This window comes from Gopherus flavomarginatus, chromosome 4, assembly GCF_025201925.1.
Source record: "Gopherus flavomarginatus isolate rGopFla2 chromosome 4, rGopFla2.mat.asm, whole genome shotgun sequence".
Lineage (NCBI taxonomy): Eukaryota > Metazoa > Chordata > Testudines > Testudinidae > Gopherus > Gopherus flavomarginatus.
Genome location: NC_066620.1, coordinates 32,025,748 through 32,038,456, shown reverse-complemented (window position 1 = coordinate 32,038,456; position 12,709 = coordinate 32,025,748). Strand labels below are relative to the sequence as shown.

The 12,709-nt window shown below is 39.9% G+C and overlaps 1 protein-coding gene across 19 annotated transcripts in view; it reads left to right on the top strand.

The window, feature by feature from the left end:
- Positions 1-12,709, top strand: part of NRXN1 (neurexin 1) — a 1,267,446-nt gene that overhangs the window by 1,035,428 nt on the left and 219,309 nt on the right. The gene's annotated exons all lie outside the window — the stretch shown is intronic.

Genomic DNA, 12,709 nt, shown 5'->3' with positions numbered 1-12,709 from the left:
ACACTCAATTTTTGCATGATTTGTAATAAATCTGAAGAGTCAGATTTTTTGTAATTTTTTCATTTAGCCCATTTCTACTTGCCATTCTGCTTTTTTTGCTTTCTCTCTTATAAACATGCCCATTGCCAGTCCAGCTTTCTGCACATCTCCATCCCATGTGCCGAACAGTAAACTAAATTACATCCATTCTAGATGTCCAAATCTGCGTATGCTTAAGTGAATAACTTCACTTATGAGAGTAATTTCATCAAGGTGTTGACATGAATAAAGTTATTCATATCTCAAAGAGCTTACAGGTATGGATACAGATCAGTAGAGTTGGCCAAAAGCTAGATGGTATTTTTGGGATGGGTGGCATGCGGAAAGGTAAGTAGGGGAAGTTTATTTAGTTGTTTTGCTATTTACCCTGGATGTTTGTTTGTTTTTGACATGAAATCCATCCTTTTCTTTTAAACACCATCGATAAACAACACTGGGATACACATGAAAGGCAGTTAGATCCCTGGATGCAGTTAAAACTTCTAAAAAACAGCTCTAAATCTCAGCCAGTGTAGCCAGAATTTTAATGCAAATCATCAGTACAGGGTGTTTGCACCACCAACTAGTCAACTATTTGCTCTTTAGTCCTTCTTCCACATTCTAATATATGGAGATAGCATCAGGAGATGGAGCTCTTAAAGGAGTGGAAACCTTAAAGAAAAAGGATCTGATTCTGATGTTTCTTACATCATTTTTATAGTTATGTAACTGCACCGACTTTAGTGGAGTTAATTCTGATTTCTGACAGTGTGAGTTAAGAATCAGGCATGTAATACTGACAAGTATATCAAATGAGATGCGGAGAAATAAAAAAACTGCAAAAATTCTAGATGTCTGGCCTGGATTATAAACAAGGTTAGAATAATGCCATGTTCATTTTTTTTCTAGTTAGCTAATAATTATCTCCATTTGAAAATTGAGTAATTCCTAACAATTAAAAATCCATTGAATTATATTAGAGAGGAGCAAATTTCAAATAAGAGGATCACTTTGTTCAATATCTTTGCATTCCTGGCTCTTCATCTGTACATTCCTGGCTCTTCATCTGTACATTGCTTTGTGTGTTATAACACAGACATTTGTGTGTTATAACACAGACATTTATCTTCTATTATGGATTTTTAAGTACCACTATGTTAATGATTATTATAATACATTCTGGGACTTATCCAGCAAGATGCTGAGTCCTATTGAAAACAGTGGGAGTTGGGGGTGTTCAGTACTTCAGAGGAAGGCACTCAGCATTGTACAGGATTGAACTCTTTGTTTCAGTGGCATTCTGTGCACATTGACTCTGAGAGATGTTTGTTCCGTTTGCTCCAGGTTAGTCTTTTCTATCAGACAGCTGATAGGTGTTTTATAAATGCAATTAAGTTTATTTGTAAACTTGTTACATATTGAAGAGCCTACTGTCAAATATGTGTTCATGCTATTCACCATGTTTTGTAAGGCTCTCTTCCCATCATACAAGTAGTTGCAAGGGTTTATGATTTTCTACACCATCTTTTTCATGTTCTCATGGTAAAACTTGCCTTCTTTTTCCTTGGCTTTTTTGTTTTTTTTTTTTGAGATCCCAAGCCAATGTCATTCTAACCTTGGGGACTGCTAGCAGCAATAGCAGAGGAAGAAGTAACAGCAGGTGTAATCATCTGGTTTTGCTTTTTCCTCCTAGCTACCAGTTGGATTTAACAGGCCAGTCAGCTAGAGCCGTTTGATCATTTTATGAGTTATGTATGTTCCAGCATAGTAATTTTTACATTCTCTGCTGAATTAAGTGATCAAAAGAAGCAAGATCTCCTATTGTAAAAGCATTAATAGAATACTCCACTCCGCGTATTTCAGCAAACCACACACAGTTAAATTGTCAAATAGTTTTTGATCCTGCAAGATCATCAGGATGGAAAAAGGTAAGATAAAGTAGACTACTAATGTCCCCAAGAACAACTCTACTCCTGATAATAAGGGAAAGAAAGACCGGACATAGACAAAGATGGTAGTGATGGGGAAGTCAGGGTAAAACTCACTTCTATACAGAGGAACAGGATGAGGGCTGAGCACCAGTTAGACATTTACAAGTGGGACTTCAGATGCACCACGCACTTCCCCTGTACACAGAGGTGATCTAGATGCCCTCCAAGTACAGAACTAGTGACTTTGGAAAATTGTTCCATATATGTTACCAAAATGCAGACCTACCTAGGGCATGCAGTAGCACTACCACAGTCTGTCTGGTAAAGAAGGTACCTTTGTTCTGTTGTTAACTCTTCTGTTAACAACTGTCATTGTATGTTTACCACTTAGAATAATAGATCATGTTGCGCACATATAGGCCCAGCTTTTTAAAGATATTAGGTGTTGCTGCGTTAAGCATCACAACACCTAACTGATTTAGAAGCCCAAATCTCATTTTCAAAAGGAATTTAGGCACTCAGGAGTCTAAATCCCATTGGCTGGTGATGGAATTTAGACTCCTAAGTGCCTACATCCATTTTGAAAATGAGACAGGTTCCTAAATCAGTTGTGTTGTGATGCTGCGTGCAGCAACAACTGAATATTTTTAAAAATCTGGGGCATAGTGCTTTTCAACCAAGGATCTCAAAGCACTCTACAAGTATTCATTCATTAAGCTTTTGCAACATCCTGGGGAGATGGGGAGACGATATTCTCTTCATTTTAAAGACAGGTGACCTGAGGCCAAAATTTTCAGATGTGTTCACTCTTTGGGTGCCCACCCCGAGATACCTTAAGTCTGCTCTCTGGGTCCATGGGAGGAGTGAATGCTCAGCATCACAGGGTGTGGCTGATTAGAATCATAGAATATCAGGGTTGGAAGGGACCTCAGGAGGTCATCTAGTCCAACCCCTTGCTCAAAGCAGGACCAATCCCCAGACAGATGTTTACCTCAGTTCCCTAAATGATGGCCCCCTCAAGGATTGGACTCACAACCCTGGGTTTAGCAGGCCAATGCTCAACCCCCTGAGCTATTCTCCCCTTCCTCCTCCCCCAAACTAAGAGATGCAAAATTAATGAATACTTCTGGAAATTTGGCTGCATGAGGCAAGTCCAAAGTCACACAGTAAGTCAATGGCAGAGTTGAGACTAAAAACAAGGACTCCTAAGTCCAAGTCTAACCAATAGAGGGTGAGACATCTCCTCTCAGCATGTGTGGTAAGCAGCTGAGGATGTCTGTGGCAGCAGTGTAGATTATCATCATTTGGGAGAAGTTTTTCAAAGGCACAAAGAAGAGTGAGATGCCTCACTCCTGTTGAAAGTCAATAGGAGCTGGCCACCAAAGTTCCCTTTGTGCCTTCAAAAATCTCCCTCATGGGCTCTTACATGTAAGACCGTTTTTGACAACCTCTCAGGTATCTTATTATTGCTGGGTTTGGGAGCATGTGTTGATCACATAGCTTAAATGTGCTTATTTATGAATTTGCTGTACTGGATTCCTCCTGGCTTCTTATCCCAGCTCTACCACTGACTTACTGTTTGACTTTACACTTATCTCATGCAGACAGATCATCTGAAGGGCTTGTCTGCTCATAGAAACCAATAAAAGTCCCAGTGTGGATGCATTTGTATTGATAAAAAATGTGCTTACTCCTGTAAATTTACCTTTTATACTGGTGTAACTGCATCTGGACTAGGGGTTGCACTGCTTTTACTGTCTTTGTATAAAGTCACACCCTTTACAGAAATAGTTAAATAGGTACAAAAGAGAGAGTAGGACTAATTTTGCATCTATAAGTTGGGTGCCCCACTTGACGCACACTGTCCCTGACTTTCTGGGTGGTGGACTCAGAGAAGCAGTCAGAAGGTGTCTAAAGCTGGACTCCCATTAACTAAGGTACGTGAAGCTCTTCTGAAGTCACTGGTACTCTGCACGGAAGTCCACTCTCATGGAGAAGTTTTCAGGAACAAGACCTCGATAAACATCCTCATACCATGAAAAGTTCCACTGGGCATCTTAGGAAGGTAATTAATTATCTTGATCAACACTTAAAAGCCTGTTTTCCTTGCAATAATAACCTCACATGGCACATAAGTATGTATTGGGTGTTCTACTCACTCATAAGAAGTTGTCTCAGGCCTGGCACTGAAGAGGTTAAGGGATTTACACACTACATACTATTTTGATGAATAATACAATGGCTGTACTAGTTAAATTGTTCTTTACTGCATATTTTGTCAAGAAAATGTAATGTTGTGTACTTCAATAATGATGCTGAGTGGATAATAAGATGCAATGTGCTGCTGTTGAGGGCTCTGCTCCATGTGTCTTCTATAAGTGTTGCATTTTGGGGGGAGATTGTTAGGGTAATTGTGTCATCCCAGTAATTCATCATCAAAATAACTTAAAATAATGCAGCCATGATACAGAACTAAAAATAATGATGGTTAAAACTAAACAGGGGTACAGTAAATTCACTGAGAATTGAAAATAAAGTGCCAGAGCTGCAGATTTATAAATATGCTCTTAAAATATATTTACATATTCTGCTTCTGAGTTTTATATGTAAATTGAATTGTTATGAGAAAGTTTAAAGCCGTCAGTAAGGACAATTAATTCAAAGTAGAAAGTAACATGAATCATTGCTTCATAGTAGTAAAGAACAGTTGCTTTCAGTTCTGAAGTTCCGGGGTGGTAAACAGTTTAATGGTTCCTTCTTTTTATATAGTCATATATGTGGCATTTTGCTACAAACAAAAGGCTTCTGACATCAGTTATTCACGTAACACCTCCTGCATTTCAAAAATGATACCTGGCTAATATGAGCTTATTAGATGTCACTTTTAAATTAGTATGATGTTGGGGCCAGTATTTCATGTACCTCTTTTAAAGGCCATTGCTTAATGCTTAAATGTCTGGATTTTTTATAGAGCAACTTTTAATAGTGCACTGGCTTTAGAACAGTGGTGGGCAACCTGTGGCCCGCATGCAGCTGGTCAGGGTAATCCGCTAGCGGGCTGTGAGACAGTTTGTTTACATTGACCGTCCACAGGCGCGGCTGCCCGCAGCTCTCAGTGGCTGCAGTTCGCCATTCCCAGCCACTGGGAGCTGTTGGCAGCCGTGCCTGTGGATGGTTAATGTAAACAAACTGTCTACTAGCTCGCCAGCGGGTTACCCTGATGGGCTGTGTGAAGCCCACAGACTGCAGGCTGCCCGCCACTGCTCTAAAAGCATCTGCATGTATTTGTGTGCATAATATTGTTATAGTGACAGTATTGCTGTCTGCTGCTATTTCTTATATGTCAACCAGGGGCATTTGGTAGACAGTAAATTTTTGTTACTGTATTGATACAATACTGCTGTATTGATTTAGTAAAAAGTAGATAATTTAATGGCATATAATATGTGAGGTCATTTAAAGGTTTAGTTCAGTCTCTCTTATCACAAGAAAATTTACTACAGGACTCCAGGAGGGGGACTGAAACCTGAGCCCACCCAAGCCCTCACCCCTACCTCATCTTACACATATATCTGTGGATAGAAGGTTTTGGTTTTTGGCTAAAGTTTCCAAGCCCTGTCTAAACTTCTGTATAGCGCAGATAGCAATGATACATCATGTACTATGTTCCACTCCAGAGATGGCTGCCCTTCAGTAGCGGTGAAGTGGGTTCTCTTTCAGGAGAAAAGATGACATTTGTATATGTGTGTGAATATTATATTAATGTCTTCTGAACTTAAATTAGGCCTCTGTTAGTAAAAAAAATAGGTAATCAAGTCAAGTCATTTTAACTGCTTTTCATAGGACAAACTTCAATACCTAGTGCTCAAATCTTTCAATTCCTACTTTAGGTAAAAGGTGTCTCATGAGAAGACATAATACCTGACAGAATATGAATATTAGTACTTAAATTCAGAAAGTTGACTTGGTGCTTTGAAAATGTAGAAAACAGATATCATTGAAAAGATCTTTTCCCAGAAGCTTTATATTTTTCATCTCTTTCCAGGAAGCAATCCGATTAGAAGACATGTACGGTAACAGGAATATTGATGAAACATTAGATTAAAATATACAGAGTTAGTCTATTAATCTTGGAGTCAGCATGTATCTTGTCATCTGCAACATTTATCTCCTCTTGTCTAAAGTAGTGACCATTCTTATGTGTGTATTTCCTTAGTAGTTTCAATTCACTAATGATGATTTTTATTATTTGTATTGTGTGTTTTTAAAGTTTAGAGCATTACCCTCCAGTTAAACTCTAATGAAAAAATGATTATATTAATTTTTAATTCTTCAAGAAAACTTAGATGCAAATAAAGACATTAGATATTTCTAATATTTTATTGTTGCATTCACTATAGTGTAGTACCTTGGGGAACTGAATCTATAAGACACAGTTTGGCAGGTGTGGAATTTTTTACTCCAGCTATTCACCTGTGGGAGTGTCAGTATTATTGCTTTTCTTTGGAAGTGGTTAAAGGTTGCAAGCATTATGAGCTTGGGTTATCTGCGGTCTGTTCTAAAAGTACTTTTGTGCCAAATTTGCACACATTCCAGAGTTATTACTATAGAGAATAGTAAAACCTTGCTGATGCCACAAGAAATATCATTATTTTGGGGATGTATTTTTATACTTCCATAGTTTTTACTGCATCTAAAGTTGGCAAACTGGTAGTGCTGGACCAGAGGACAAAAAGAAACAAAATCATAACTGTCAGCTCTTGCTTTGATTTGCATTTCATGTGAGCTGCTCCAGTTCTGTGGATCATCTGCAGTCTCAGTGTTTTGTCAGGACAAGTTAGCAATATTTAGAATACACAGTCCATAAAACATGTCTGAAAACATTCCCTTGCTGTCCTTACATTGCAATAGTTACAATCAGTGGCTTGAGGGCAAGAGTTTTCAGATCATTGATATATATTTCTGTAATAGACCTAGAGCCATTCCTTCAGCCCTTGAGCGCTTAGAACTCTTATAGATCTCCGTGTTAGGAATGAAGGATTGGACCCCAAACATAAGCCTGCTTTATCCTTTTCCATCTCTCTGCTAGTTAGTTGATCCTCATCACCATAGTATCTAAGTGCCTCCAGTCTTTAATATATTTGTCCTCACTGCCTGAGGTCAGGCTCCTGTAGCTGACCAGACAGTTGGAACATGAGAGATTTTTAAGCCTTGTATCTTTAAAACTCCCTGTGCTTTGTCCCGAAACTCCCCAGAAAACTCTTCACTGAAATGAGATGTAATATGTAAAACTGCAGGGGTGGATTGATTTCATTCTTCTGAGGTTATGTAATTGTGTTCATGTGCATAAGAACAAGTTGAAAACTGGATTTATAACATGGCAACTAGCTTCGTCTTTAACTATGGAGGTCTGATGAATTTGCTCAGCATCAGATTACTAATTACTACCATTACTAATCCTCTAAATCAGTGGTTTTCAACTGGCCCACCCCTAAGATTTTGCAATCTCTCATCAGGAAGGATGCAAACTCTCTTCAGAAGGGATGCACAGAAAAATCCTGTAATGGCAAACAATGCAGTTGTGTAGTAAAACTTGGCAATCTAAGCATAGGTATATCATGACCCTATCTCAGATGGGGTATGCAGTAGACTATATAATTTAGAAAGGTATATGCAGTCTAAAAAGTTTGAAAACCACTTCTCTAAATCATCCAGTGCTTCCTTTCATGGGGTGCTTTCCCTGCTGGAGCTCCTCCTCTTTGTGGCCAGAGCTGGGGAATTGGCTTTGCCAGTCTGATGCCCCTTTCTGCAGGTGCTCACTCTGTCTCTCTCACACTCTCTATCCCTCTTGGAACTCGACTACTCCATATTCTTGGCTCAGCCCTCCGGCCAGGTCGCTCTAGTGTTCCCCTTCCAGGGGTTTGTGTATCAAAGTCTCTCTGTATCAGTTGTCCCTGGAAGTCTTTCCATTCACTCCCCATCAATGGTGCCACTTCCTCAGTGGCTGGCAGGGGAACCAGGGCCTGCCCTTCTCTCCATGTTCCAGCCCAGGGACCCTGCAACCAGTGATTAAGGTCTGCACTGTACCATACCTTGCTGCTGTTTCCTGGACTGCTTCCTACATTGACTCTATCAGTCTTCTTCTCCACCCTCCTCCAGGTGTTTCCATCCCTTCAGGTCAAATTCTTTTCTCTCTCTAGCCTCAGAGAGAGTGACTGCAGACCTCAGCATTGCAGCCCCTCCCCCATTCTCAGCTATTTGGCTTTATACAAGCCCTGCCTATTCCTGTCTAGGTGAGCTTCATCCTTTAATTTGTCCTCATTGCTGTCTGGTAATACCAGTACAAAGGATTATCATTCAACACAAATGTTGATTTACTCCAGGGGTGGGTAAACTTTTTGGTCTGAGGGCCACATCTGGGTATGGAAATTGTATGGCGGGCCATGAATGCTTATGAAATTGGGTGTTGGGGTATGTGAGGAGGTTGAGGGCTCTGGCTGGGGTTGCAGGCTGTGGGGTGGGGCCAGAAATGAGTTCAGGGTGCGGGAGGGGACTCTGGGCTGGGGCTTGGGGTGCGGCGGGGTATGGCTCGGGCTAGGGGTGCGGGCTCCGGGGTGGGGTTGAAGATGAGGGGTTGGGGATGTAGGAGGGTGCTCCAGGCTGGGATTGAGGGGTTCAGAGGGTGGGAGGAATATCAGGGCTGGGGGAGGGGTTTGGGGCGCAGGATGGGGTCTAGGGTGCAGGCTCTAGGTGGTGCTTAATTCAAGCAGCTCCCAGAAGCAGCAGCATATCTCCCCTATGGCTTCTATGCAGAGGGGGAGCCAGGCGGCTCTGCACACTGCCCGGTCCATAGGTGCTGCCCCTGCACCTCCCATTGACTGCAGTTCCTGGCCAATGGGAGCTGTGGAGGCAGCACTTGGGGTGGGGGCAGCGTGCGGAGCCCCCTGGGTGCCCCTACGTGTAGGAGCCGAAAGGAGGACATGCCTCTGTTTCCAGGAGCCGCGTGGAGCCACAGCACATGCGGAGCGGGGCAAGCCGCCGACCCTGCTACCCAACAGGAGCTCAAGGGCTGGGTTAAAATGTCTGAAGGGCTGGATGTGGCCCCTGGGACGTATTTTGCACACCTCTGATTTACTCCCATACTTAATAATTGAAAGGCAGTCCTATAGTGCTCATCACCATAGTATCTGAAAAGGAATTTCTCACCAGTACACCATTGCTGATTCATAGTAAGGAACGTAGCAGCGGCACAGCTGTAGAGCTTCAGTGTTGACACTACCTAAGCAGCTGGGAGGGGTTCTGCTGTTGGTGTAAGTAGTTCTTCAAACCCTTCACTGACACAGTTAAACTGACCTAATTATCTAGTGTAGACCAGTGCTTAGATTGTAAGTGCCTTGGGGCAGGGACTGTGGTTTTATTCTGTGTTTGTACAATGCCAAGCACTATGAGGTCCTGGTCCTTGACTAGGGCTCCTAGGCACTACAGTGTACAAATAATAAATAATAAAAATATAGAAGAGAGAATATATTTAATTACTAGGACAATATACGTGACGTAATGATCAAAAGTCAATTTTAAATACAGGTATAACAATAAAGGAATACTAGGCAGCAAAACCACACCATATCTAAATGTTTTTCTCATCCTGTGAATATTTTTGAGTTCAACATTTTTTCCTGTCTTGAATTAGGATAAAAAGTCAAAATTTCTAAAATATTCACAAACCAAGAAACTGATTTTTACTCATTTCAAGTTAAAACATTCCATTTTATAATTTTGAAAAATTTAGTTCTGATTTAAATGTTTTCTTTTCTTTTCTTTTCTTTTCTTTTTTTTTCAGTCTAATTAGCTTGAAATTCCAAATTAAAGTTCATTTCAAACTGGAAAAATGGAATATTATGCTTCAAAGTTTTCAAAACAAATGTTCTGATAATTCTGAAATTTTTTCTACACTTTTTTGAGTTGGGAAATTCATAGAACCCTCCATCTTTGTTTAGTGAGGGGTTTTAGTTTTGATGAATCAGCTTTTTTGGAAGAAAAAACAATAAGTCAACAAATTCACAACCAGCTCTAAATATTTCCCCCACGTTTCCAAAAGAGTTACGTTGTGTTTTAGTCTCATTACTACCACTAATGATAATAGAGCTTCCCATAGCAAAGTCCGTGAAATAGTTCCCTTTCATATCAAGTTTTTAATGCCTTTCTGTACCATGTTACCATATTAGAGGTCGGATGACTTTGTCTTGATAACAGCATAAATTGCAACCTATATTGGGTTCTAATCAACAATAATAAACCATATGCCTGATCATGAAGTTTGAGATGAATGTTCCATATTGATGAATGTTGTGTACTTAGCTGACATGCTGCATATCTTATCGACATTCATATGGATGTAAAATGGGCAAACACATGTTTTTCACATATAGGTATGTATAAATCGTATATGGCCAAGGGTTCTGTCTTTTGAGTTTATAAAAGATTGTTTGGTGTGTTAATATATGGAAATTGTGCTGTGACCAATTTAAAATGACATCACAGTAACCAGTAAGTTAGTTTGGAAAAGGCACTGCACGTGCTAAACATCCCATGCTTATACTTGTCCTACTCACTTAAAGGTGATTTTTTTGTCATTTTTGTTTATAAATATATAGAGAGAATTGAGAAAGCAAGTAGACAAAGTGGAGTGTATGAGTATTGTAATTATGATTCACCATAAAAATGGAGTCTGCTTCATGAATGTCAAAGCCTTTGATTTCTTGAAAAAACTCTGAAAAAAATACATATATAATGTAGTCATATGCATTAAAAAGTTCTGTAATTCTTCACCTAGTGAAAGTGGTGATTGCTAGAGAATTATGGCAATCTTATATTTCTGCTGAATATCAATAGCAGGATAAGTGGATGAATAAAACACATGAAGCACACAAATTACTGCTTTAATAGTAGGAAATGGTGGAAATCTTACCCATTTTCTCAGCCACTTCAGCTCTGGCACTTGGAGATATGGTGGAATGACAGTTGCTTTTTGGATTTGGTAGTCTCCTGCACATGACTGGGAGATCACTAGTTCTCTGTAACTATCACAAGGGAAAAAAGATAAATTTGGGGACAAGACCAAAGCCTGAGGGACACCAAAAGGGATGGAAAGTGGAGGAGGAGGAAGATAAGCCTCCAAAGAAACACTGAAGGAGTGGTCAGCAAGATAAAAAAAGAACTAGAGGAGTACAGTCAGGCTAGAGCAGGTGGAGGAGGAGAGAATGAGCAGTGAGGTAGCAGACTAAAAGGAATGCGTTTGGAGAAGGGCCCCTTCAAATTAAAGTTGCTTTGGAAAGAAGAGAGCAGAGCTGAGAGAAGAGAGAATAGAAACATAACCCAGAGGAAGTCATTGAGGAATGATGGGGCATTCTCTAAAGGCATCAGCACTGCATCTGGAGGAGCTGAGATAGTTAATCTGTGGGAGAAGAGTGGGGCAGAAACGTGGAAAATTGAAGTCACTTCCATTCAAAGTAGAAGACTGATAGAAGAGCAAGAAAGAGCCAGGCAAAGGGATGGGAGCTGTCAGCAGCTGAGGAAGGAGTGGAGCCAGAAAGGACTGGACTTCAAAAGATGAGGAGGTGAGGGACAGAGGAGTTATCGGACATCACTTTTGCAGCCTGTGGGTCTAGGGGAGTAATGGACAGAGAGGGCACAGCTGCAAAGCTGCATTGGAAGGACAGAGCCTCTTTTTGGAAATATCAAGAGGGTGAAGGAGATATGGGTCGTGAAGTGAGTTTCTTGGCGTAAATCTAATAAAAAAATAACTTTTGAGATAAAAATGTCATTTTCAGAAGCTATGAAACCATTTATAGAATTCTTATTAACTCTACATATGCCTCTGATACCACACTGTTCAATATTTCCTTTTCACCTCAGTTTAATAACAGTCATTATTCACAAATGAAGTATATCTCCTGACTTTTGTAGAAAAGAACCCCATAACTTCTTTAGTCATTATTTTTAATGAGCACACTGAAATACTTCATTAAGCTATAAATACCCCATTACAGATGCCTTCTTAATTATTAGAATATATTATGGTATTGAACCATTTACCCTTCTCAAAGAAGGTATAATCCTGTGCATGAATAAATCAGTAGTATATGTCTAGTGAAATCATCAGCAGGTTTTTTTTGCAGAAATTTATAAAAACAATATAAGCTTAGAATATTTCTCACACAGAAAATGAGGCTAAGAAATTTTAAATATTTCTAGATTTTTCCTGAAAATTCTTCTGAAAGTTCCCTCTTCCCCAAGTTTTTGCCTGTGAAAGGAAATGCAAGGTATTAGGTTTATTCCTGTGAAATGTGGAGTTCCCTCAACTATCACTGAAATAACTATGGCCCTGATTCTGCACTTGTGTAGATCCAATTGCAGGGTCTATTTAAAGTGACAAACACTTCTCTTGCATTACAAATAAACTCCATCCCTCTATGGGTCTAATTCTGAAAATCCTTACTCAAATCAGTCATCCATGCTCATTAGACTAGTCCTATTGACTTCTTCAGGACTGCTTTTGTGAGTATAGGTTAGGTTTGTGAGAAGGGAATTGTGAAAATGGGTCCCAGTTTTTCAAGCTGAAAGAAATCCCTATTTTTCTTGCTGATGAAACAGGAGCTAGTGCTGACTTTTCTATTTTTGAAGCTCATTAAATAAAGAAAGGTATCTGGTGCTCATCAATAAGACTGGGGAACATAGAGAAGAAATTTACTTGAGCTTTT